The 27,961-nt window shown below is 31.2% G+C and overlaps 1 protein-coding gene across 1 annotated transcript in view; it reads right to left on the bottom strand.

The window, feature by feature from the left end:
- Positions 1-25,974, bottom strand: part of LOC148275654 (uncharacterized) — a 109,071-nt gene extending 83,097 nt beyond the window's left edge. The window contains exon 1 of the mRNA XM_088235375.1: positions 25,923-25,974. The gene's annotated coding sequence lies outside the window, so the exon portion shown is untranslated. The remainder of the gene's footprint in view (positions 1-25,922) is intronic.
- Between the last annotated feature and the right edge of the window lie 1,987 nt (positions 25,975-27,961).

Raw genomic sequence — 27,961 nt, 5'->3', positions numbered from 1 at the left:
CAGTTCGTCGCTTTCGTTTGTTTTTGTTCAACACACTATTTTAAACGAAATTGAGATAAGTTTACAGGAGTTCTGAGAAAGTTTTTATTTTAAAAATCTGTTTTTTTTTTTAAATGATTGAGGTGTTTTTTTCAACGAATTTTGCCTCAAATTATGGTCATTATTTTTGCTTATTTCATAAAAAAAACTTTTGAACTCAATTTCTGCAGATTTGTGTTTTGGTCTGTTGGATGAAAACGAACTGAAGCGACGAGTTGTCGCCGGAGTTTATTGCGTCCGTTCTCTTATTACTTCATTCCTTACAAAGTCAAAATGAAAAAAGGAAAGGAAATTTTAATTTATCCCCTCCTTTCCAACCACTCGCGTCCCTAGGGTAATGAATTTACCGATTAAATTTTCTGTATCTACCGATTTTTGCATGATGAAGATTGGCAACGCTGGTCTTAAGTCTAATATGTTCCCTGTTTCCTCCAAATGGAGCTATTTCTAACATATACTAACGCTAATACTCTAGCGACGGTCTTAGCTTTCCCAGTATTAACTTGACTTAAAGTAGCCTAGATTACATTGTGCCACAGAAATAACTTCTGCTAACATTTAGTTACAACGAAAACGTTTCTTTCAGTTTATTTTTTCTTTTCAGGAAACTTAAACAATGGAAAAGTTAAAGGGAAAAAACTATGGGCCAAAGCTCGGGCAAAACAAATTTCTGTATTTGTTTTTTCGAAAACATTATTCCAAATACGGCTATAAATAATATGCGGTATCAGAAAAATTTCATAAATGGGTAATTGAACTCTTAAATTTTTTAGATTTTTACGGCCGTTCAGATGCACTATAAGTTTATCTGGGTTTTTATGCCGTGTGTCGTTCGTACTATTTTCCGACGTTTTAGATCGCACTGCGGCGTCCAACATCAGGGTAGATGTTTTTCATTTTATTTATTCTTTTTTTTTTTTATTAAAAGAAAACAACAGCCATTGTAGCAAAAAATAAATAAGCATATTACAACAGAGATGAATAACATTAAAAAAAAGCCAATATAGATGTCTAGGCATCTACAGGGCTTATGACCAGTCATTGGCCGGTTTAAGTGGCCACTTTACACACTGTGTAACGTTCACCATTTTGCCCATATTTGAACATGTATATTACTTCAATTCTTTCGCCTGTTGATGTTTGTGAAGTTCTCCTAATTACAAATTTTAAAATATTTTGATGCTACTAGGTAATAAGTAACAAAAAAATATTTTTTGTACTAAAAAGTATTTTACAGACCTTGATTACTTTCAAAATGTTTTGAAAATAGTGATATTTCTTTAGAGTAATAATGCGTAACCTAGATAGAAGCCCTATCACTATGTTTCATAGAACGCAAGCGATGTTGGTTTGTTAGTTAGCAACCAATTGGTGGCCATTTTGTTTTATTTAACAACATAAACATAACGGTTCGATCGGATGCTTTTGCAGCTGTGCTTGGCTTTGTTTGTAAATAACTTGGATATTTACGTTATAATAAATAAAAATTTACTATGGCGAATTGCAGTATGTTTGGTTGCAGCAGTAGAAGCGTCAAAGGTGTTAAAGGAGTCAATTTTCACAGGTAATTGATTTCGTATAATTTCCTATGATTTACCTTGATTTTTGGCATTTATTTTCCCGACACGTGTATTATGTTGCTTAAAAACTTCCCTTATATCAACATATTTACTTCTGATACTATTTTTTCTTAACTCGGGAGATAAATTTATATATGTTTACTGTTGATAATGACAGTTGATTACGGGCAATATGTCGGGGCCGAACTAGGCATCGATATAAATTTTGAGTTTTTATCGAGTAGAGGTCAATTCTTATTTTACTTAAAAATATTTATGTTAACCTTGAAATCGCATCTTAAATGACGTGTCCAAATTCCAGGCCGCTATGACTCGCCATTTCAGAGATGTGACGGACAAACAAACAAACTCAACACAGGACTTTGGTTCCATGGAGTTGGGATTTATGTCTCAATAAATATAACATAAGAATATTATGAATGAAAGGAATAAATAAATAAAAAAATGAACACACACATGTAATTTCAGTTTTATAAAATAAATATGGGCGAATTATAGAAAAATAAATTGGAATAACCCAGCAATAATAAATACACAGGTACATATTTTATTTTATTTTTAAGTATTTACAATGCAAATTAATATCCATTTGGTCATTCTCGACCTGAGTATGGCTCATTGTTTTGCTGCGAACTGTTGCTTACTTAATACCCAATAGTCATATAATGGTTTTCCTACGTTTGGGCTCCTCTATAGCTTGGCGCATTATTACTCTGAGGAGATTTCCCTATTTTACATGTCAAATTCTTTACGTTAACTACCTGTGTTCTTTACACTAAAAGCACTTTTTTATTGAATTAGAAGAAATTATACATATTTTTTACACTCTCCGTATTTTGGCACAGAAATTGTAACAATTTTTTTAAACTCTTGTGTGGCTGTGATGTCACACTAGTCGACATAGGACACAAGATTTGATATATCTCTCTTATTTTTTTAAATGATGAATTCGTATTTTTTGTAATCTTCAAATGGACGTTTTCACACCCGATTTGGAAAGTAAAATTTTTATCACTGTGCTATATGTAAATACAAAAAATATTTAACCTTGCTACGCGAAGCATGAATGTCCGCTAATTCAGCAACACATATATACAGATACCTTATACAAGACAAAGCACGAAGATAGAAGTCATAACTAGGAAGACTGAGACGCTGTTCTGCGGTGGGTGTCATCTAAAACAGATTTAGTCTTCAGTTGGTTAATGACAATGATGGGGGACGCACGCGCGTAACATGAGCGGCGTATTTGTGATTTTTAATTTATTTTGCTATAACAGGGTTAAATTATATGTTTATTCCCATACATCGTGGAAAAGGAGTTATTAAACAGTAGTCTCCATGTTTTCCATTTTTTTTTAAATGTCTGAACTTTAGAATATTCCGTCTTTTACTAGTGGTAATACGATGTTACATCACCGCGCGCAAAGGGATTATTTACCACAGTCTTTTAAGAGTTAAGAATGTTTTTAATCAGTGTTACTATTTGCAATTTCTTTTGCAAACTTTTGTACGAAAAAAGCTGCATAATTTGCAAATTTAAGAATCCTTAGTTGTTGATTAATGACTACTTAAGATAACTAACTGGTGAAACAGGGTTGATCATTACGTCTTTTATAATTAAGACGTAGTCTGTACGAAATAATCTGAGCTTAGGCACATCCGAGAGATAAACCCGGGATACTGCTTGTCCGGCTATCTTGCATAGCCAAGAGCTTAACCGTGTACATTTTAATGAGCAATTAACATGGAAGGAAAATAACGTTTAGCCCCATTACGCTTCAAAGTGGTAGCAAATTATTCAAATGCAGTTTTAATTACTAAAATAGAAGTCATTAATCATCAGATACCGTAATATTATATTATGAATGCCACCCTTGTGCATCAAATGACCGTAAAATGGGGATGAATTATTCAGTGACATTTATTAAACCTCGTGCAACAAATCTCTTTAATATTTAAAATTGTACTAAAAATCCGTAAAAAATCTAGGAGTACTAATGAATGAACATCTCTGCTGGCAAGCTCAAACTAATGAATTAAGCCGCAAAATATTTTTCAGTCTACACTCACTTAGAAGGTTGCAAAAATTCTTACCCATTAGTACTAAATGCACTCTTGTACAAGCATTACTACTACCCATTCTAGATTACGCTGATGTTTCCATGACTGATTTAAGCTGTGAGCAACTCGATAAACTTGAACGACTTCAGAATACATGCATAAGGTACATTTTTGGTCTTAGGAAATATGACCACATTTCTGATTATCGTAGGCAACTGAAATGGCTCAAAATTAGACAGCGGAGAGACTATCACTCCCTCTCACTTCTGTTCAATGTACTTCATAGTCCTAACGCTCCTATATACCTGTGTGAAAAATTTCAACGCTTATCAGTTCATGGTTTACCTCTTCGTTCTCATTCTCAAGGCACTCTCTTAATACCCATACACAATTCCTCTTTCTTCTCTAACTCATATAGTGTCCATGCGGCTCGACTGTGGAATCATCTCCCATCCACCATCAAAGATGTTACTACATTATCTCTGTTTAAATCACGTCTGAAGAAACATCTCCTTTCTCTTCCTTAATCTCTCCTCCTTTCCTTTTTCCTCTTTCCTCTTTTTTCCTTTTTCCCATTGAGTAATAGTTTCGATTTAAGGTAATTTATAAACAAATACGTTTATTTCTATTTTTATATATCTTTAAATTTTTAATCTTTTTTTCTATTGAATATGTACTGTAACTTGAATTATAAAAATAAAACTTTTATTTTATTGGTTGGTTGGAAGAAATTGCCATTTGGCAATAAGCCCGCCAATGTACAAATAATCATTATGTACAAAAAGTTAAATAAATAAATAAAATAAATAAAAATTCGTTGTTTTTTGCGTCTTATCATCATTCTCTTTCCGCCCCTAATGGTGCATAGGGCACTGCATTGGTACACCAGTCGCAGAGTATCTTGATCATTTTTGTTACATGAAGGAAAAGTAATCAGTCTTTCGCTTCAGGTACCAGTCTAGGAAATATGAAATATTCCCGAGTAAAAACACATTTTTTAGATGATATTTCATATCAACCATGTCAGGAATTGAACCCGAGACCTCTTGCGTGGTACACAAATGCGCTGACCATAACACCACGCGGCCGACAAGCGTAGCGTTTTTAGCGTCTAGCTGTTGTACATACCGACTTTGAAAATGCTTTTGATAAGGTAGATCACGATATATTACTAAATATTATTAAATATGTGTATATGGTCACTTAACCACTTTTCAATGTCTACCAGTTTCAAAACGAACCCGTCTCTTCGTCAGGACACAAATTAAACCAAAATACAAAACTCACCATAATTGTTGCACAAAAATATACAACTAACAGGTCGTGCATTTAGTAGGCAACCTTTACATGATTCAACAATGTTTGAGTATGTCCAAATGCTTGCAGACTGGCTGGATTTCCTCCCTAGGGAGTTATTCATTTTAAAATTTATTTGAACATTTAAATTTCTATTTATTTAATCTCACCCACGTGATAAAGGTTTCAGCCCTTTTACTTCACAAAAGTCAACAGATGGAAGAGTTGAGGAAATGTGGATGTTCAAACATGGGCTGAATGGTGAATGTTACACAGTGTGTAAAACGGCCACTTAAACCAGCCAACGACAAGTAATAAGCCCCGTAAATGCCTAGACTTTCATATTCCCTTCTCAAAAATGTTTTCTCTCTCTGTTGAAATAAATTTAAATATGAATAACTCCCTAGGGACGAAATCCAGCCACTCTGCAAGCATTTGGACATACTCAAACATTGTTGAATTAACTACCTGGTAAAAAAAAGAAGTATTAAAATTAAAAAATTGTTTTCAAGCGTTGCCTAGTAGGTGATTTGGTTCAGCCAGATGAATCTCACCCACGTGATAAAAGTTTCAGCTCTTTTACTTTAAAAAAGTCAACAGATGGAAAAGTTGAGAAAATGTGGATGTTCAAACATGGGTAGAACAGTGAATGTTACACAGTATGTAAAGTGGCCACTTAAACCAGCCAATGACAGGTCATAAGCCCTGTAAATGCCTAGACTTCCATATTTCCTTCTCAAAAATGTTTTACCTCTCTGTCGAAATAAATTTAAGCCCTTACATGCACTAATTAGGTTTTGAAAATACCACTACCAACATTTTGGCATTCATGTCAAGTTATTTACATTACCGTCGATAGTATATCACCTACGGGAACAACATATCTTATAAATACAACACAAATTCCGGAACTCCCCAAGGATTTAACCTGAGCCCTCTCCTTTTCTTTCTATTTATAAATGATATTGATAATCAAGATTTTCAAATCTATTAAAAGTGCTGAAGACTCAAAAATCTTGCCTCCAAAATGATTTGAGTTATTTATGGTTTTAGTCTGTATTTAACAAATTACTTTTAAGCATTCTAAAATGCTCCGTTATCCCGTATACCCGCTCCAAAGAAACATCTCTATTTCCTTACAACATGAATAATGTACTTTTACCACGCAATGACCAAATTAAAGATCATGATAATATTTTTGAGGTGAATTTCACGTTTCAGTTTCTTATTACTACTGTTGTTGACAAATCTAGTAAGACGCTTGGATTTGTACTTTAAAACTCAAGATATTTCAATAATATAAATATTCTAGAAATTCACACAATGTATGATGCACTAATCCGCAACATATGTACTAGAATAATTTATTGTGTATGCAGATAATTGGTAGAACTCCATATTTAATTTGGTAATGTATCCAAAATAAAACAAGTTTATTGGATTGTAATTCTACTTTATTTTTTATAAAATATACAAAGGGTATATTGTGACGCGTTTCGTCTTGTTAGGACATTTTCAAACAAACTAACTTAAATATTTACAATATTTTTATAATTATTACATTAATTTTAAAGTCATACCCTTACAAATGTTTCTAAATAATGGAAGGTTTTTCCCCAATATAACCAAAATATTCCTCTAATATATACTCAGTATACCCTAATTGAATTTTAATTACTCTACTTATTTTGGCTTGTATAGAAATCCACAAACATAAAATAGCAATTACTTTTAGGATATAAGGAAACTTTGTAAATATTTAAGTTAGTTTGTTTGAAAATGTCCTAACAAGACGAAAGGCGTCACAATATACCCTTTGTATATTTTATAAAAAATAAAGTAGAATTACAATCCAATAAACTTGTTTTATTTTGGATACATTACCAAATTACTAGAATAATGTTCCATAATTTGGGACCTATAGCTAGCTGTTTTTTATTCGTTGAATTTAGCAGATTTCTGTTTTCTATTATTGAACTTCTACCTTATATATATCTACAGTCTCCATTACGTGATAGGTAAAACAACCTGAAAGTAATGCAGAATACAATTGTCAAACAAATTAATAAATTTACTAAAAGCAAAAATTTTGAAATAGACTTGGGAGTTATTCACGATACTGGATTGCTGTTTGGGTCTCATATAAACTTAATGGTTTAAAAAGCGTACCAAATGCTGGGCTTCATTTTATGAATTTCTATTTTTCTTTTATATTAATATAAAAAAGACAGTAAAAATCCAGTGACCAGTTTTATCGCTTTCGCGACATCTTCAAAACTGGTCTCGAAGATGTGGATTTTTCAAATTTGTGGATTAAAGTATCACTCGTCTTTTATTTATATAATAAAATAAATAAATGGATAGAAATTATAAAGAATTTAGTGAAAAAATATGATGAGGATCCATAAAAAAAAAAATTTGTTTGTAAACATTCAAATACAATTTTTTTTATGCACTTAAAAATAACATCAGCCCAATATTTATTATATGCATTCTCGGTAAGTCTGGTGATGGATAAAAAAAACACTTACGTTTCAAACTGTTTTCCTACTTAATAAATTGAAGGTTTTGATAGCTATAAATATGCTCGTGGCAAAAATCTACAATTCTCTGAAAACTGAACGTGAATCGGTTCAGTTGTTATTCAGTCTATCGAGGACACATTCAAACATTGCCTTTTATATGTTTATCGATTGTTGAATCAATAATATTTCTAAATATTTTCAAATGTTTGTAGACAAGGCTGGATTATATTTCACCGCTATTATTGGGTCTCGTGGCCTGTTATGGTGCAAAATTTATAAATTTATTGCTAAATTTGATTTATATCATTTCGTCATTTGAATTTTAACAAAAAGGTTTCTTACTTTTTACTAAGCTCTTTATTGTACCATTTTTAATACAATTTACAAGTTTTAAGCAAATATATTATTTTCATACTTACGCACCCATACAAACGCACCCTCTCCCTCTTTCATTCCCACACGCACATGTATCCTCTCCCTCATTCATTCACGCATACACACATTCACATACACATGAATACAAACGTCACACAAATAAAATTACTAAACTTCTTTTCTTATATATTATGTGTCATTATATTTACAGTGGATTTTTTTAATTGGCTTTAGTATTGTTAAGATTTTTCTAATTATTTTGTTTATGTAATAGCTGTAAAAATCCCAAATAAAATGAAATAAATAAATAAATTAATAAATAATGGAGACAAAATGTAATTTAATTTAAGTATTATTTAATAATGATTGTGTAAAGCAAAATTTCAATAAGCTCAGTTGATTTAACCTTTAGTTGAACTTTTGTTACAATGCCACAATACACGGGTAACTCGACAACTAGAACAATACGACAATATTCTATTGTTTTCTGAACAGTATAACTGTTGACCCATACCTACATACTTCATCCTAACTTAATAAGAAATAACATCAAAGAAAGCACCTAGGCTTAAAAAAAACAGGTCTATTTTACAGATCTTACTTCGATATTTCTACCCCTATTTAAAGTCGCAGTAAACAATAATAACCAATTATATTCCAACTACTCAATTTTCAATGATAAAAATATTTTATATTTAACATTTTTTGTACTACTAGTACTACTACTACTACTATTACCATCACGCCATTTCCCCGTAGAGGTAGACAGAGAGAAAGGATCGCCACACACGTCTATTTTGGCATACATTCCTAGTTTCTTCCACATTCATACATCTTGTCATACATGCCCTTCGGTTTTGTCTGCTTTTGATATGACCAGACTTAAGATTTTGGTTTATATGATCATGCCACGTCTTCCTTGGTCGTTTTCGTCTCACGTTACAGTTAATTTTCGCCATATATACTTGTTTGACCATTTTTTTGTAGTCCACTCATTCTACAGGACCAAACCATCTCAGAGACCCTCGCTTAATCATATCAATTATACTTGACTCAGATTTACACTCTAGCCGGATTTCACCATTTGTAACCCTATCATACATTGATTTCCCAGACATTCGTCTAAGATTTCGCATTTCAAACGCGTTCACTTGGCTTTTATCCTTCCTCTGCCAGTTCCATCCACTTCCATACATAAGTGTTGAGACTAAAACTTTGTTGTGAACTGCCAGTTTGGCTTCGATTGACATACTTTTATAAGCAATCACTGTGCTTAATGCGACGTTCATTTTGTCGCCCGCATTCACTTTTCTTTCAACATCTTTGTCTACTCTTTAATCTCTTGAAAACATGATGAACAAAACAAGCTTCGAAATTTCCAAAAACACCAATAATTACAAGGTTTATTTATATCGAAAGGCGACCGCGCAACGCGCGAAATACTTTTTCTTGCCGCGATTCCGGATGAACGAGTTAAATTTTGGATTTTCTTAGCGCCATTTTGTTTGTGAGATCTACTTCTATAGAATAAATTTAAATTCTGTACTGAATTTAAGCAATGGCGGCCAAGAAACTAAAAACGTTGAAATATTCAAGTTATTTGTGGTTAAAACGGTATTAAAAATTGTTTTTTTTTATGCAAACATTGATTAGGTTTATGAAATACATTTTTATTTCAAATTTTTTAAAAAATCAAGGCGATATCTTGAGCCGTTTTTGAGTCGCGGCCAAACTAAAAAAAAAAAAAGTAGCGGGAAAAGGTGTTTTAAGAAAAACGCAGTTAATGTTTTTAAACGGGATTACGGGCACTCTGCCGGCCGTGCACGGCCTTACATTGTTGGATGTCCTGAACTCAATTTCGCGAATATCGAATTTTTTTATGCCCCAAAATGTTCTTAGAATATTGTATTAACCGATTAGATTAAGTATTGAATAAAATTTAATTGTGACTACTGTTCTAAGACAATATTTGAACCTTGGTAGGTTTTAGTGCAAACCACGAAGAAATTAGTAAAAATAGAAAAAAAGTCATGATTTGTCGGAAACTTGTATAGTTGATGAATTCACATTTAGATTTGTAAAGATATTCAGTTAACACTAGAACTATCCAAAACACTTTTTGAACTTGCAAACGATAGCGATAGTTACGCTACATACTGGTATAATTGCTAATTAACCCTCCCTCCCCGATGATGTGTAGCTAGTACATATTGCGTCTAACTACATGTCCAGTCACGTAGTCCAGTACTAGCTGCTTTGTATCTCTCGGTAAGTTGGCGCGGGTGCACGTTTCGCCCGAGTCGTTAGTGATACCTAATGTTTTTTCTATGTTTTTAGCAGTTAGGTTTGAAATATTATCATGTTTGAAATAAATTATGGTTAATTAAAGCCATTCCCTATAAATATTCCATTTTCCCTTTTTAAATCTTTTATTTTTTAATGTGTAGTGACTACACAGCACCGTAACGCGCGGGTGTTTTTAAGACAGTAAGGGAAAGGTTAAGAGATATTTGCTGTTTTCAAAAAATTAATTTAGACAATCGATGAGTGGGTCAAGCCAAATAGGTAAAATATATGCACTGTTTGTGAAATTGTTTTAATTGGTCAATATAAATTGGTTTTGTTTTTTATGAATATTTTTGTTTTTTATTGTTTATTATAATTAGGTTAATTGGATTAATAAGGTTTTTTTATTGTTATTATTACGTTAGCTTTGTTGAATAGCTCATCTTAAACATGTTTTACATTTTGTAAAATGTTTCCTTCGGCACGGGACACCCCGTGAGGGAACATTATTATGTATAAAAAAAAGAATACAAACAGTGTAAAAGTATAAATAAATATATTTATTAATTACTGTTTTCATTTTTAACAGTAAACTTAAGACAAATGTGATTTATTTTAGAAATGCTTGGAAATAATAATTCTATGGACTCATAGACAACAAATAATCAAATACAATAATATTATAAATACTGTATTTCAAGCACTAACTTTGTGGTTATTCATGACAATAAAAATAACAAAACAACTTTAAAAATCTTGTTTTTTTTTTCCACCGACCGGTTTCAAAGTAAACAAGCTTCTTCGTCAAGGTAAAAGAGTCTAAGAGAGAGTAAAAGAACACTTAAGGTGCCTAAATGATAATATTTTTTCTGAATTCGCAAACCATCTGATAGAAAATAATCACAATTTCAATAAAGACACTGGATTAAAAGTACTTCATGTTGAAAATAAAATTAGACAACTTGGAAATCTTAGAAATTAAAAAAGCGATTCATAATAAGAAAAAAATAATTTATAACCAAATAAAAAATATTTGTTTTAGTCCACTCCTGTCTAGTTTAAAAAATATGCATTTTAAATTACCACCCTTCTAGGAAAAAAAGACTTGATTTATTAGCTCCACCGTGTAGTATTAGTAAACATGGATAAAATAAAATAGAAAACAATTCATTTGTTACGTAAACATTGACGAAGAAGCTTGTTTGCTTTGAAACCGGTCGCGGGAAAAAAAACATTGGATAGAAACTAAGTTGTTTAATTTATTTTATCCAATGAAATAAGGTCTTTAATTCCAATTTATTATTTTTTCCTATTTCATAAATTAAATTTTACAAAAAGGCTTGTTTCAAATATAAAAAAGTTATTATTTTCTTTCAATTCAATTTAATAGTGATAAGTTTGAACTATCCTCGAAGGAATTTAAGAAAGCTACCAATACCATAAATATATCAATTTCGTTTTATTCACGCGTGATCAAAATTATTAATCAGGTTCATATCTATATTCTTCATGGGCTATAAATTTTGATTTAGTGGGCTAAATATACATGCAATACGGACACTCTATAGGACATAGAAAATTTATTTTTTAGACATAGACTATAGAATATTGAAGGCCATAGATGATAATTTTATACAGCTGTATTCAGCGGAATAGGACCTCCGGAAGCGTACGGCAATGCCTACATGCTTCATTTACAATCGGATATTCTACTTTCAGTTATTGTGTATATTATGTTTCATTTCTTTTATTTAAAGACAATTTAATATTCGGGAACCTGATGAAAAAAATTCCACGAAGGCATTCCCTGTTCGTCGGTATGTAAGAAATATTTATGATTTTTTTGCTCCTATAATAAACAGACAGGTACAATATTTTTGTGTAATTTAAAAAAGAGAAAAGAAAATACTCTGTAAAATATTAGAAATAACTGTTTTATTTTATAGTAATTAAAAAGGGAAATATTTTTTTTTTTAAACATAGAAATATTCCTTATTATTAAGGGGCAACAAAATATATCATAGAAAAAAAGAGTTATTATCTTTACTTTGAATCCAGGATAGTGCGTGTTTTTTAAAAGAAGGCAAACATACAGATCTCGCTTATTCTACATTCATACATCTCTTAATGCACACGCGCCGATTTTTCTGACTTTTAAAATGTCCATCTTTGAGTATTTGTTGGATTCGGTCATGCCATATCTTTTTCGGTCTTCCTCTATTTCTGCATCCATCAACATTCGCATTGTAAATATTCTGAGCCGTTCTTTCGCTCTCCATTCGCTCTACATGTCCAAATCAGTGCAAAGCTCCTTTCTTGATTTCGTCAATAATGCTTATTTCAGCTATACATAATGTCCGGATGTAGACATTTGTGCATCTATCGTACATGGTTCACAAATTCGCCCGAGAGATCACATTTCGACAGCATTCAGCCTACTTTCATCCCGGTTTTTCCAAGTCCATACTTTGCTCCTATACATCAGAGTCGGGACCGGAACTCCATTGTGAACTGCTTATTATGCCTCTTGCGAGAAACATTTATTTGCCAAAGTTGATTTAACAATTTTAAAATTTTACGCACGCATTTTTAAATTAGGCGAAACAGTTGGCAAAGCCATATACTGCGGATGCCTTCAGAGAGCTTTCCCACGCTTGCTTACTTTGCAAGGCATCAGGTTCTCGACGTCTTGGACGTCCAGCAGTTTAAGTCAGAACTTCGGGACGAGAACCTGCTGATACCATATGCTCCAGCTAGGGAGCAGACATGGAATGATGATTATAAAATTATGCATTATGTAGTGTATTAAAAAAACAGAGTGTTTTATTTATACATACATTGATATAAGAACAATTAAAATGGACAAAACACATAGACGGAGTCACTAAAGTAATGGCATCAATACATAGCCTCTTCTACAAAATTAAAGATTTTATATCGAGAAAGGAAAAAAATATGATGTACGAAGCCTATGTCAAAAGTAAATTGAGTTACATGATCGCCTTCTGGGGAACTGGTAACAAGACAGACATAACAAGAATACAAAGACAACAAAATAAAATTCTTAAACTAACATACAACCTACCCTACCTGACCTCTACGACTGAACTGTACAAAAAAAACACACCAGTTTGACGTAAACTACTTGACTTAAATTGAGACTTTAAAAATTGTGCACAAAATATCACTGGGAAACATACAAGACGACGACAAAATATTAGTCGAAAATGCTGACATACACAAATATAACACCAGACAACAACAACACTATCAAATTGAAAAAGCAAAGACAAACACGGGACAGTCAAAAATACTACATAATGGAATTAAACACTACAATGACTTACCTTACTACTTGAAAACTTTTACTGGAGACAAATTTAAAATCAATCTGAAAAAGCACATGATGACTGAACTAACTATACTAGACGAGACGTAAAATGACCAGACAATATTAAATTTCTAATGTAACCCTAACGGGTTTTTTAAAATTGTAAATAAATAAAAATTAATAAAAAAACTCGTATCGGTAATCGATCGATTATGTATTGCATGTAGGCTAAATCCGCACAGATGGAAATTTAGAAACTGTATCAGCACCGCACCGGCGCAAAATAAAATGAAATCTAGAAAAATCAGAGCATTCGTCATAGATGAAAGAAACGGGTATATTACGGAGAAAATGGAACATACCGCGAATATACGGAGACTGAATGGATACTCCATCTTGCGGTACCTTGCTTCGGAGGAATTCGTTTAAACATTCAGGTATCGCGCACGTAAAGAGTTAAGAGGAAAATCCTTTTCGGTTAATATTACATTTTTTCTTTTTCTTTTATTAAGACTGAAAATCTCTCCAATTCAAAGCAGATATTTCCAAATTATATCTCAGTTGCCGAAAATGTGTTATTCTTTTTTGAGGTTTTTTGTTGATCAATGTATTCAGATAGTTGTACAAAACAAAACAAACTATTACCGAAAATGTGTTATTCTTATTTGAGGTTTTTTGTTGATCAATGTATTCAGATAGTTGTACAAAACAAAACAAACTATTACCGAAAATGTGTTATTCTTATTTGAGGTTTTTTGTTGATCAATGTATTCAGATAGTTGTACAAAACAAAACAAACTATTACCGAAAATGTGTTATTCTTATTTGAGGTTTTTTGTTGATCAATGTATTCAGATAGTTGTACAAAACAAAACAAACTATTACCGAAAATGTGTTATTCTTATTTGAGGTTTTTTGTTGATCAATGTATTTAGATAGTTGTACAAAACAAAGCAAACTATTACCGAAAATGTGTTATTCTTATTTAAGGTTTTTGTTGATCAATGTATTCAGATAGTTGTACAAAACAAAACAAACTAATAGTACAATATTTGAGTTTGTCCAAATGTTCGTAGACAAAAGACTGGATTTTACCGCCTCGGGAGTCATTAAGATTAACAAATTACAACAGGGATGGAGAATACCTTAAATAAGGGAATATGGAAGTCTAGGCATTTACAGGGCTTATGGCCTGTCATTGGCTGGTTTTAGTGGCCACTTTACATACTGTGTAACATTCACAATTTTGCCTATGTTTGATCATCCATATTTTTTAAATTACTCCATCTGTTGATTTTAGTGAAGTTAAAGAGCTGAAACCTTTATTGTTGCGAAGAGATTCGTCTGACTGAATTATTTCACATACTAGGCAACGCATGAAAACAATTTTCCAATTTTTAAACTTCTTCTTAGTCCAGTTCTTCGGGAATCGAACCCGAGACCTCTTGCATGACAGGCTAACGCGCTGACCATTACACCACAGGCAGATGTATAATATGACGTATTTGATAATAATAAATAAATAGTATACAATATTAAAAGTAATCGATAATTAATTTAGAAGTCTAGGCAATGTTCTTCACCTTTGTTGTAAAAAGTTTTTTTTAAAAGAAATATTTGCGTTCTTATCATTTTCCCAAATATTTAATTTTAAGGGCCATTTTCTACGAATTATAACTCACTATTAGAAAATGGGAATCAAGTTGGAGTAGAGTGGGATTCGAATCATGGACGTTTGAGCCGTGAGTCCGAGACACTACCCACGGGACCACAACCCGATTTAATATCCGAATTAATATTAACAGCTCCCCGGGAGTTGAATCCAGTCCTTGTCTACAAAAATTTGGACAAACTTAAAATATTGTTGAACTATAATAGTCTTTCCAATGCACTTTAGCTACTTTTCGTTTTTAACGAAAACTATCGCCAACCAACAAAACGAAGCGATAGACCCAGTTTCCCTTATCTCTTTCGACAACTCATGAAACATCTTGACAGATTGTTCTGAGTCGCCTTGATTCTTGTTTTTGAAAGACTGAAGTCCCGACTTAACACGGAATTTTCTAACAAGTCGGGACATAAAAAAACATATAATTGTGTCAATGTAAATTTGTGTATTTTGTGCATTAAATAAAAAAAAAAAAATCATCTTCTCTCATAGGGTTGCAATGAGTTGTATTATTACGCTGAATATAACTGAATATGTATTCAAATAACAATTAGAAACTTCAGCCCTACGGGGAGTTGGATACAAAAAGTGTTTTTTTGCGCGCGGTAAAAACTAGAGCCGTAAATTGTACTGCAAAGTTTCTTGAAAATGTTGGAATTTTTTTTTTAAAAAAATTTAAATAAAATTGCACTACTTTAATTGACGTCACTGGTTCGTATGAACCAGCCAATGATGTGAAATCTGTGAAGAATATCCGTTGGGCTTACCGTAATCGAACCAATGGGAAGAACTTACAGAGAACAACTTATAACGTGACACGCGGAGTTATTTCAGGAATACAAAACTTGAAAAATCATAGCGCTAATAAAAGGTATGAAAAAAAAAATTGCTTATTTTAATAGTCTATTAATAAATAAAAAAAGACACTGAATTTTCTTATTGGCTTATCAATTTAAATATTAATTCGTGACATATTTCAATATCACAACTTTAATTGTGTTCATAAAAAAATCGTTTTGTGTTATTTCCGTTATACAGAGTGTTTATTAAACCCTGTGACATCCGAAACCACGATGATCAGTATGAGCAAGAAGACATTAAATAAAATTTCAAAAAATAAAATATCAAAAAAGCAAATGGTTGGTTACTTCTGCAGGGGTAAAACGAGGACTGAGGAGGGGAAGTCTGATGCGCCCGCAACAGCGTGGCCGCGCTTCCCTTACTTCTCCCCTGCAGAAGTAAGCAAACATTTGATTTTTTAAATATTTTATTTTTCAAAATTTTCTTTGTTCTAAATATTTTTTTTAAGATGTTAATATGTCTTCTTTCCCATTTCGGATGTGACAAGGTTTAAAGAACACCGTGTATTTAATATCTAATGAGTACGTCTCGAAACTGGTAGATATAAAAATCTATAAGTCTAATATTTACTCAATCTTTGACCTTAAAGTTAATCCATCAAACATAAATATTTTTTATTATTATTTTAACATTTTTTTAGTAGCATTACATTGGTACACTAAATGCATGAATTATCGTAATGAATGGATTATGAAATTTGCTTTTCAATAAAGATGAAATGATAATTGACAAAACTCTTACATAGTTCATTCTCTTCTTCTACAGATACATAGGTCGTCAGGTGTGACTGTGACGTCAGTCGACCGTGAATGAAACCATACCGATCATTATGGCATGCACATTTGATCGAGGTAATTATACACATTACGTGTGAATCATTCATTCGGCGTTCCGCCAGAATGGCGCGTATGAAGATCTTGATTTCTGCCGAAAATCAAACGTAAACTTTAAGAGAGAGAAAAATTGCTGGAGCGGTTATCTAGAACATGGCGTGAGTTCGGATTTTAGCGCAGTCAATCAGAAATCAAATTTCATTTATGAATTATGTATTTTAAAATGCTTTCTCAATAGCGCTTTGAGTTATTTAGAGAGATTTTTATTTTTGAAAATACCATACAATGGTATTACAGATTCAAAATGCGTTATTTTTTTTTTTCCGAATCCAAGCAGGTAAAGAATACGGTTTTGTGTGTGATATAAAACCAGAATCTAGAACAAGAGTGTGCTATTATTGAGGTTCCGGGTTTGATTCCTGACATGATAAAACTTAAAATATTTTATTATTAAAATAAATAAAACAACTTTGTTTTTAACCACTAATTTTTATTTTTCATTTGCTTTGAAACCGGTCGGTGAAAAACAACAATTAGTGGTTAAAAACAAAGTTGTTTTATATATTTTATTATAATTAATAACCTTAAAGTTAGTGCTTCAAATATAAATATTATATAATTATTTGAAGCATTAACTTTGTAGTTAAACATTTTACTAAATAATGTTAAATATATATTTTTTTTACTGACTTTTCATGTCTACTGGTTTTGAGACGTGCCCGTCTCTTCGTCAGGACACTCATGACAACTTATGCAAATACTACCTTCACGTCCCTACACATTCTGTGAAATATCAGTAAACAGTATTAACTTAATTTTAGTACATGTTCAGACTTGGTGGTGTTTGCATCCATTTTAACTCTGTATGTAATTAATGTATTTTTTTGTAAATACTATGCATGCTAGATAAGGGTGAAAGTGTATTTAAGTATTTGCATGTTGGTGTAGGTAGTGTCCCGACGAAGAGATGGGTACATCTCGAAACCGGTACCAGACGTAAAAAGTCGATATGCGGTTAGATACTAATATTTACTAATATTCATTAGAATTTATTTATTTTACCAAAATAACATTACAAATAACAAAATATTTAAGGAGTTGAATTACTAATATTTTTTATTAACATCAAATAAAATGTTTGACCACGAAGCTAATTCTTTGAACATAAATACTAAATTAATTTCAATTTTAATTTCAACTGAGCATAGTTATGCAGAAAGCAGCTAGCCATAGAAAAGGGAAACCGAGATAATACCTTTGTGAAAAGAGTGAACAATCAAATCTACACGACAGTTAAAATGTTTTTGACTTTGACAAATGATAAACAATGGAAACGTTAGTTTTTTTTATATTACAAACAAGCATCTAATTATGTATTTGACCAGGTTTAATGACTTTTAAAGTACCGTCAGATTTTTCTAGTGCTTTGGGTGTTTCTGCAAATTGATAAACGCCGTTTTTGTGATTGAAACAATTTTTTTAGAAGATAATTGTCAGAGTTTTTTTTATGAAAGTGGTCTGGCTGTATTTAGCAGAACATAGAATGAAACTTACTGCACTCGATAACACCAATATCTCATTTTTCCAAAATTGTGGACTGGCTGCTTTCTGCATAGCTACGTTCAAATCGTGTGTCAAAAAATAGCACACGTGACGTTGGCTGTATCAATGCACTGCCCTATGCACCATTAGGTGTGAAAAGGGAAAATTTTAATACAATACAAAACCGGTATTTCTTATGTTTGAACTCTCACTGCCTCCATCTACAATGGGATCACTTCTCTACAGTACCGCAGAGTGTGTGCGGATCAACAACTGCTTCAAAAATTTATGACAGGAATAGTTGACTGTACAGAACTACTTAGTTTAATAACAATACATGTGCCAGCCAGGATTTGTAGACGATACCACCTGTTTTATGTACCAATAAGTAAAACATCGTATGTTAAAAATGCTTTTTTCGTAGGACTTTTTCAGTGCACAATGCAAAATTTAAAGACAAATATTACACAAACATGACTGTCAGATTAAAAAATTGCACTAAAAATGCATTATGTAACTTGGTAGACACTGTAATGATGTAATAACTTATATTTACATATAAGTTATTAATTTTAAAAATACTTGGTACACTTCCACTTATTTATTTTGACCAATTAGCGCTTTCACCCTCTAATGGGCATCTTCAGACTGGTGAATATTATACAGTGTTATAATTTATACAAAACTAAATATTATCTTAAGTGTAGGTACATTTAAAAAATAAGTTGAAAAAGAAACAATACGCAATATTTTAATAGAACAGAGTGAGACAATGTATTGAAACATGTGCTGGCGGTGTACTTTAAGAGAATATTCTACTATATGAAAAATATTTATTGTTTTATTACAATGTACAGGGTCTAACTAAGGGGGCTAATAAGGGTGAGTTTTTAAATTAAATCTGTTGATTTATTAAAATTCTATCGCTCATTTTTTTTTATCCTATTTATTTCTAAAATTTCCAATCTATCTAACTTTTGACCTTTATGTCCTACAGGTAAAATTTTTATGTTTTTTGCTTTGTCAAAAGTATGTTTTAATTCAGTGAAATGTGATGCGCCATTTAATAATAACTTATATGTAAATATAAGTTATTACATCATTACAATGGAATTCAATCAATAATTGTCAATAAATAATTCAAATGAAATAATTTGGTAGACATTATAGTAATAAATATGTACATCTCCCTTCCCCTCCTTATCCTCTTTTCAAGCATCCGTCTTCTAATCCTGCCCAATTTACAATAACCTACTGTTTTTTTTTTTTTTTAATTTAATATTCGATTGTTGAAAAATATTTACGAGTACATGAAAATAACATTTTTATATTTATAAACTTATTTGTATTTATTCAATATGTAATATATTTCCTTACTAACTTTGTATACTTTGAAGAAATCTGTTATTAGTTCTGAGTTTAGATAAATATGTATGTAGAACTGTTGGTTTCCTAAATAAAATAAATTATTTAGCAGTAAATGTATCGTCTTCAAGTAAGCGTCAGTTTAATCTGAGATTGTGACTGTTGTTAGTGTTGTCTGCTGTCAGTGGTTATATAGTTTGGTTAAGTTCCTAGTAATAGGCCGCCGATTGCCCTTGTTGCCTACCCTTCCCGCCCTTCCCGCCCGCCCTCGCTCCGGTTGCCTCCCCTTCCCGCACGCCCCGCCCTTGTTGCCTACCATTCCCGCCCGCCCCGCCCGACCGCCTTTTGAAGCACCGCGCCAGCTTTGCTGTCTAAATAAACTGCAGTTAGTCGGCCATTGATCGCCGAGATTACCATTTCGTTACAAGACCGCTATTAAATTTGAAATCTGTGAAGAAAATATCAAAATAACGCCTAAAGTAAGTAACTCAACAATACTATATTGTTACTACTACTACTACTACCATCACGCCATTTCCCCGTAAGGGTAGGCAGAGAGAATGGACCGCCACACACGTCTATCCTGGCGTACGATCCTAGCCTCTTCCACATTCATACATCTTGTCATACATGCCCTTCGGTTCTGTCTGCTTTTGACATGACCCGACATAAGATTTTGGTTTATTTGATCATGCCTCGTCTTCCTTGGTTGTCCTCGTCTAACGTTTCCGTTCATTTTTGCCATATATACTTGTTTAACCATTCTTTCGTCGTCCATTCATTCTACGTGACCAAACCATCTCAGAGACCTTTTCTTAATCTTATCAATACTATATTATGATTTACAAATAACAACAGGGATGGGGAATACCTTTAAAAGGGGAATATCTAGGCACCTGTCATTAGCTGGTTTAAGTGGTCACTTTACACACTGTATAAAATTTGTGGCAACACTATAGACGTCACAATTAAATAAACAAACAACATCGTCGATAAGTGTAATATAATGAGAACTTAATTGATAAAATATTAAATCAAAAACAAAAACGCAAACTTATAAAGAAATATTTATATTCGACTCCTACAGTAAATAAAGGAAACCCAAGTAAACAATGGAGGCGGATTCTTTTTATAAATGACATTTTTTTAAAACAATTATCAAATTCCCTACTATCAAACATTAAACTGGCTTTCTACTTAACTTTCTGCTTAACTTATAATATAGGAACATTGTTAAAAAATCACAGAAACAAAGTCCATAAGTATAATAAATCTGGAATATACCAATTAAATTGTAATGATTGCGATTCAATCTACATTGGAAAAACTAAGAGAAACTTTAATATTAGAGTAAAAGAACACTTAAGATGCTTAAATAATAATAATTTTTCTGAATTCGCAAATCATCTGATAGAAAATAATCATAACTTCAATAAAGACACTGGATTAAAAGTACTTCATGTTTAAAAATAAAATATTAAAATTAGACAACTTAGAAATCTTAGAAATTAAAAAAGCTATTCATAATAAGAAAACAATAAATAAATTACCAAATAAACAATATTTATTTTAGTCCTCCCCTGTCTTACTTGGAAAATAATGATATCAAATTACCACTCGTGTAAGAAAAACCCACTTGATTTATTGGGTCCACGTGTAGTATTTAGTGAACATGATGGAAATAAAATAAAAAGGAATCAATTCATTAGTTACGTAAACCTTGACAAAGAAGCTTGTTTGCTTTGAAACCGGTCGAAGAAAAATAAAAATTAGTTGTTAAAAACAAAGTTGTTTTATTTATTTTATTTTATTTTATTTGATTACAAGCCTTCAAAACCGAATGTCAAGTAGACGAAAGTGAACAATTTCGACACCTCCTATTCACGTTAAATCAAGGGAATAAAGCTGACAAAGCTGCTCGCATTTGCGCAGTGGAGACGCTATGAATTATTGATTAATTTGTATCCTTATCTTGTATCCTCTTGTTATCTTTATTTGGAAAAAAATGAAAACAACTTATGTTCAAACCCAATACATACATGTTGACACAATAACAGACATACAATAGACTTTGTTTTGTTAATTTAAATAAATGTACCAACATGAGTAAACACTTGAGGGAAAACAAAATAAAAACAATATTTTAATAAAACGGCACTGGGACAGAAGAACATCTTCAAAGCATATAACTTGTATCAATATTTTATATTTGTTTATCTTCCTCGATTTGCATACACAATATTATTTTATTCTTCAAGAGTTTTGTTTATTACATTGTCTGTTTATTTAGTTTTGGGATGTAAATACTGTAAACATTGTGTGATACTTTTTTTCCTTTAAATGTAAATATTTTTGCAAGCGATAAAGCAGGAGAATTTAAGCATTCAAAATGTAGTGCTATGGACGAATGCTAAAAATATCTTCGATGGAGAGAGTTTTCAACGACGAAGTATTAAGACATGTATAAAGAAAGAAAAACAATAAATAAATTTTAGATTAGTGTATTACAATAGAGAAGAGTAAAATTTTGAAGAAGGAAATATGGAATTCTGGGCAATTATTGGGCCTATGACATGTCATTGGCTGGTTTAAGTGGTTACGCATTGTGTAATATTCACCATTTTACCTATGTTTGAACATCCGTATTTTATTGATTTTTGAAATATTTGTAATATAAAAACTAAACGGCGAAACCGAAGTAATTTTTTTTTCATTCTTAACTGCAATTTTGAATTCTTCAATTATTTAGACAAAAATCCTAAAATTTAAGCTCTGCTGAATTGTAAGTATACAACTCATCAGCAGGTTCTTATACACGGTTTTTCCGGGCTAGACCGCGAAACTTCAGAGACATTCCTCGTGTTAAGCTTTAAAAAAATCCTTAAAAAAAATTTTTTTTACAAAAATCATTTAAAAAAAATGATATATCAAAATTTAGTAAACCCTTAATTTCTCGGACAAGCAGTCCCTCCACAAACCTCTACCCCTCTCCTACCCAGCCGCTTCCCTTGACCGCGTCTGGTGCGAATCGCTTCGTTGGTCAAATAACGCAGTTTTTTTTCGGGGGGGAGTAGGGGTTTGCGGAAGGGATGTCAGTCCGAGAAATTGAAGATTCACTCCATTTTGAGATAGCAAAAAAAAAGTTATAAAATGACTTTTTTCAAAAATTTTATTGAGGATTTTTTTTTTAAGCGTGCCATGAGAAATGTTTCTCTGTAGTTTCGCGGTCTGGCCCTGAAAAACCGTGTTTATTGTTTTGATTGTTTCATACTTAACCTTAATTGTTCCTTTATCCTTCTTCTTTCCTTTCCATCCCCTCTCCTCTCTTCATAGTATAGTGTTAATTTTTTTATTTTGTTAATCTTTGTTTTTAATTTTTGTATAAAATTGTAAGATTCAATGTGTTCATGTATTTTTAATTTTCTCACACCGAACGGTTTGGGTAGGTAGGAAGAATTTGCCTTAAGGCAATATGCCCGTCCTAATATGTATATACATATATTGTATATGTATATAAAGTGTCAAATAAATAAAAATAAATAATAACCTACATTAATAATAATTTTACTTGAAAAACATTACGTATTATACCATAATTTATATTTTCTTTTACTATTACAAATTAAAACTGTCATTAATACAAAAAAAAATTCCCGTTGGTCATAAGCATAAATCTCACTTCTGTATTTAACTTACCATTCTTAATATTGTTTGGTAACATATTGCATATTCTAGGTATACTGTATTGCTGTGTCCTTTTTCCATATTTTTCATAATTAATTAATTATTATGATTAAAGTACCTACTTTTCTATTAAAAAGGTAAAAATTTGTATTTGGTAAATTTATTTTTTGCTACTATTTTCTGCTAATAGGTATGTTTTTTTTATTTTTATTATTTAATTTAAAACATATTTTACATAATTATATACAATATTTCCAAGGAGTTTTTTAAAAAAAAACTCATTTAGGGACAAACAGATAACAAATTTATTTAAATACGTTTTTATATTTTAAACTATAATATTATTTACAAAAGCAGAAAAATTTAAATTATGATATACTACAAATTAAAAAGGGTATGAAAAATACTTAAAAATAACAAAATAAACAGAGTACTTGGAATGGAAATAAATTCAAAATGATGTTTACATTATGCAATCTGGGAAAGAAAATTTAAAAAGTTTAAAAATTACATGTATGTATATATACATACTGAACTAGTACAAAATAAAATCTTTTTTTTAATTAACAAAATATGCGCACACCCAATACAGGTTATTTTTTTATCAAAAACGTATTAAAATTACGTATACAAGCTAAAAAAGTATAAAAAACCACAATTAACATTTCAATAGTATTAAAAATTACATATACAAGCAAAAACGGTAAAATATTAAAAGTTATATGTTCAAGATGCGCATTCTCTGGATAAACTAACATTATTTATTCAAAGTACTTCTGGAAAAAATAATTCTTCAATTCCCACGTCCTGTTTCTATATTTTGAAATTGGTATGTTTTTGTTGATGTTTAGGTAGGTATGTTGATGTTTTTGTTTTTTAAAAACTATCTAATTTTTTGTTGCTATTATTTTCATTACTTTTATTTTAATTTTAGTATTGTAAAAGATTCACTGAACCGTTTAATTCCATTTTTTAATGAACAAATTAAAAAAATGTACGTCTAGGCAAAATCAGGACTCATAGCTTGTCATTGGCAGGTTTAAGTAACTACTTTACACACTGCGTAACAGTTACGTTGTACGTGTAACAGGAAGTTATTTTTTATCCCGGGTATGCTTTTTAATACAGCTTTTTTCACATCAGACATTAAAAAATGATTGCCTCTATTTTGTATTGTTGAAATTCATGGACTAGTGAAACCATGACATTAGTAATAGTAAAAAATATCATTCATTAAGGTCATTCGTTAGAACAATCACAATAGGTTTCATGATTATATATAAGTATACCCATATTTCCTTTTATCCAAGGCTCTAATTTTTGTCTGTTTTATATTGACGATGAAAGGGTTGAACGACAGTTATGCCATAAAGTAAATGGTCCAAAACTATTTATAAAATTTACATTTGAAGTACTTACTTTGTGGTTATTCATTATATAATTAAAATTAAAATGAAAACACATCGTTTTTAAACATATATGTTATTATTAGTATTCTAGAATTGATTGATTGCGTCTGTCTCTAATACTCGCGCACGGGAATTTGAGGCTTATTATCGTGGTATTATCGCATAATCAGGGTCATTTTCGTCTGTTAGAATTTTACAAATTGCTGTCCCAGTAATTCAATTCCCGTAAGTTAAAACTGTAAGCCCCTTAAGCTAAAACAAAATGAACGAATAGTCAAATAGATATACAAATCGAACTAAATTTACTTTGTTTCTTTGTTGTTCTCAATATGTTTTTTTTTTTTTAATATTAATATTATTTATGTCCTGAATTGAGCTGTTGTAACTCCTGGGAATGTAATTCAATGTATTATACCAGTAAAATACTTTATGTCATGTGATTTAAAAATATTTTTTTATATTTTTTTTAATGAGACTTTAATCAAATAGTTTGAAAATCAATTTTCAATATCAACCTAACCATTTTTTAATGGGTTACAAGAATACTTTTCATAATTCAGGAATATTTTTATGTGCTGATAGAATTTAAATTAATGAATTAAATTATTTTTTAAATTGCGAAAATAATTCAGTTCTATCCTCAATAAGATAACATTATCTTTTATTAAAATGTGGATAACTTATACAGCGCCAAAATTTATAAGAATCGAATTAATTTGTATTTAGGTAGAAAAAATACCAATGTCTTGAGCGCGGTGCTTTTAAATTACAAATTCCGGGTCATATTTGAACTTAGAACATGTATAAAAACTAATATTTACGCTTATTTTAACTTCATATAGGTACATATATATATATTTGTATCATCTTATGGTAAACCAAATTTTTGTTTTCAAATTTGTTCAAACTCTTTTCATTCTTCAACTAACATTAAAGCATCAATCTCATACATTTTTAAAGCTTTATACATAATGAAATTTTGTGATTCTATTTTTTTCATATTTTTAATTGCAACCTTATTATAAAAAAATGGCAGCTGAAAATATATTGTTATTTATCTTACCTTTTAGTTTACTCGTATTACGCCAATCACGTATCTCGCCTCGCCAACTGAAAAAAAAAACAATACAATATTTATTTTTGTTTTTTATATGTCCTTAATGCCCGATTTTACACCGATCGCCGTTGGACAAATCCGCACAACTAAAAATTAGGGTTAATGAAATGTATTATTTTAATTTATTTGGTAGCTACTCTTAAGTAAAAACTCTGTCAAGGAAAATCGAGATGAGTCGGTCATGGGTGTACTAGTCAGTGCATTTGCCTGCCATAAAATAAAAAAAAATAAAAAAAATCAACAAAGATTAGTCCATCGACGTGACGTGCGTATTAAGAGGAGTTCCAGTAATCAAAAAATAAGCTCGCCACTTTTGAATTTCGGTAGGTATGACTGTAAAATAATCTGTAAATTCGTGTTTATTTTATTTATTTATTTGACGTACTTATGCAGTCTATTCTAACGATGGTAAATACGATTTCTTATAATAAATACGGGCACTAATAAAACAAAATAAAATTAAAGCTAAGACAAAAAAAAATACTTAAAAATACTATCTTAGTGATTTTTTAAACTTATAAAGACTTACACCAAAAAAGTCCAGATCTTGTCTCGAGTTTACAATAATACGAAACAATCGGGACATTGGTGCATGCGTGCCATAGTTTGTGCTGTGTTGATCGAGGAACAGCACATTATTATTTCGCAACCGGCGGATTGAAGTAACGATGGTACATCAATTAAGCCATTCAGTAAATTAAACATAAATATGATAGCAATGTTATTTCTACGTTTTTGTATCCTTGAGATTTTTAGCATTGACTCCATTTCTCCGTAAGTATAGTCTAATGAACACCCGGGCTGTAAGGGTTAGGAAGGAATCAATGTATTTATGAAACTGTGTTTTGTATGAAATCTTTATTTTTTATCTGTCATTTTTATATTAATATCGAATCAAATTAATCTTCTTTCATTCCATGTCCCCTCCCTAGTTAAAGCTTATTACGTCCACGAGAACCTCTAAGCGTCTCTGTGGGCTGCCAGCTTTCTGTGCGTTTTCCCAAGTCCGGGTGCTTATGACAAGATTTCAGTGTCGAAATTCGGTTCGATTTGGCAAGATTTTTTGTATAGGGGACCCAAGCGAAACCGAAACTTCGCTTATGCATAGCATGGGTGTCGTCGTTTTCGCCTTCAAAAACAAATCGTCCTTACCCCATACATTTTCCTTAAAATACATATTACGTACGACCATTTTCGTATCGTTTTTGTACCGAAAGAAGATTATTTTACACGAATGCTATTTACCTGTCGTTTGGCAATTCGCTTTCGTGTTTTGTAGCTGTCAAAAAGATGACGGTTTTGTTAACTATTTTTTAAATCAAGACACTGTGTTAAATAGTAAACAATAGATTAAATTCAATTATAAGTTAATAAATGGGCATATTCATATCAATATCGAGTGGAAAATCTAAAAACTGCCGTGTTTTAAAGAAGGTTAGTAGTATCCTGAAATATTATTTTATTGCGACGTAACATTTCACTGATTGTTTTTCTAAAATGTCACTTCAAAAGTCGTTATACAGCTAATATCAAAGAATAAATTAATTTGTATATTGTATTGTACTTTATTGCATAAACAAAGTAAACTTATTAAGGTCAAATTAATGTTTATTTCTCCCTCTAAACTTAATGTATTAACTGTGTTACAACCAATTTTCAAGACATCGACACTAAACTCCTTCATAATACTCGTATGTCAATTAAATGCTTTTTAATGTTAAAAGGTTAAAGACAGAAGTCTGTCACTGAACATTCTGATTTAAGGTGTTTCTTTTGTTTTATTTTAGCAATACATGCACGTGACGGTTTTAGGATAAGGAACGATCACTTCCATGATAAAGAGGCAGAGAGAAGAACCGATGGAGATGCTTTCTGAAGCATCGATTACTTCACTACTCTCATCCAAAGTTTGAATGCATGCATGTGTATAAATGTAATGTTACTTTACAACATTGCCATAGATGCTGAATTTCCTCAGTCTGAAG

This window comes from Micrasema longulum, unplaced genomic scaffold, assembly GCF_059751315.1.
Source record: "Micrasema longulum isolate JH-2025_06_02 unplaced genomic scaffold, ASM5975131v1 h1tg001367l, whole genome shotgun sequence".
Taxonomy (NCBI): domain Eukaryota; kingdom Metazoa; phylum Arthropoda; class Insecta; order Trichoptera; family Brachycentridae; genus Micrasema; species Micrasema longulum.
This window is presented reverse-complemented; position numbering and strand designations above follow the sequence as displayed.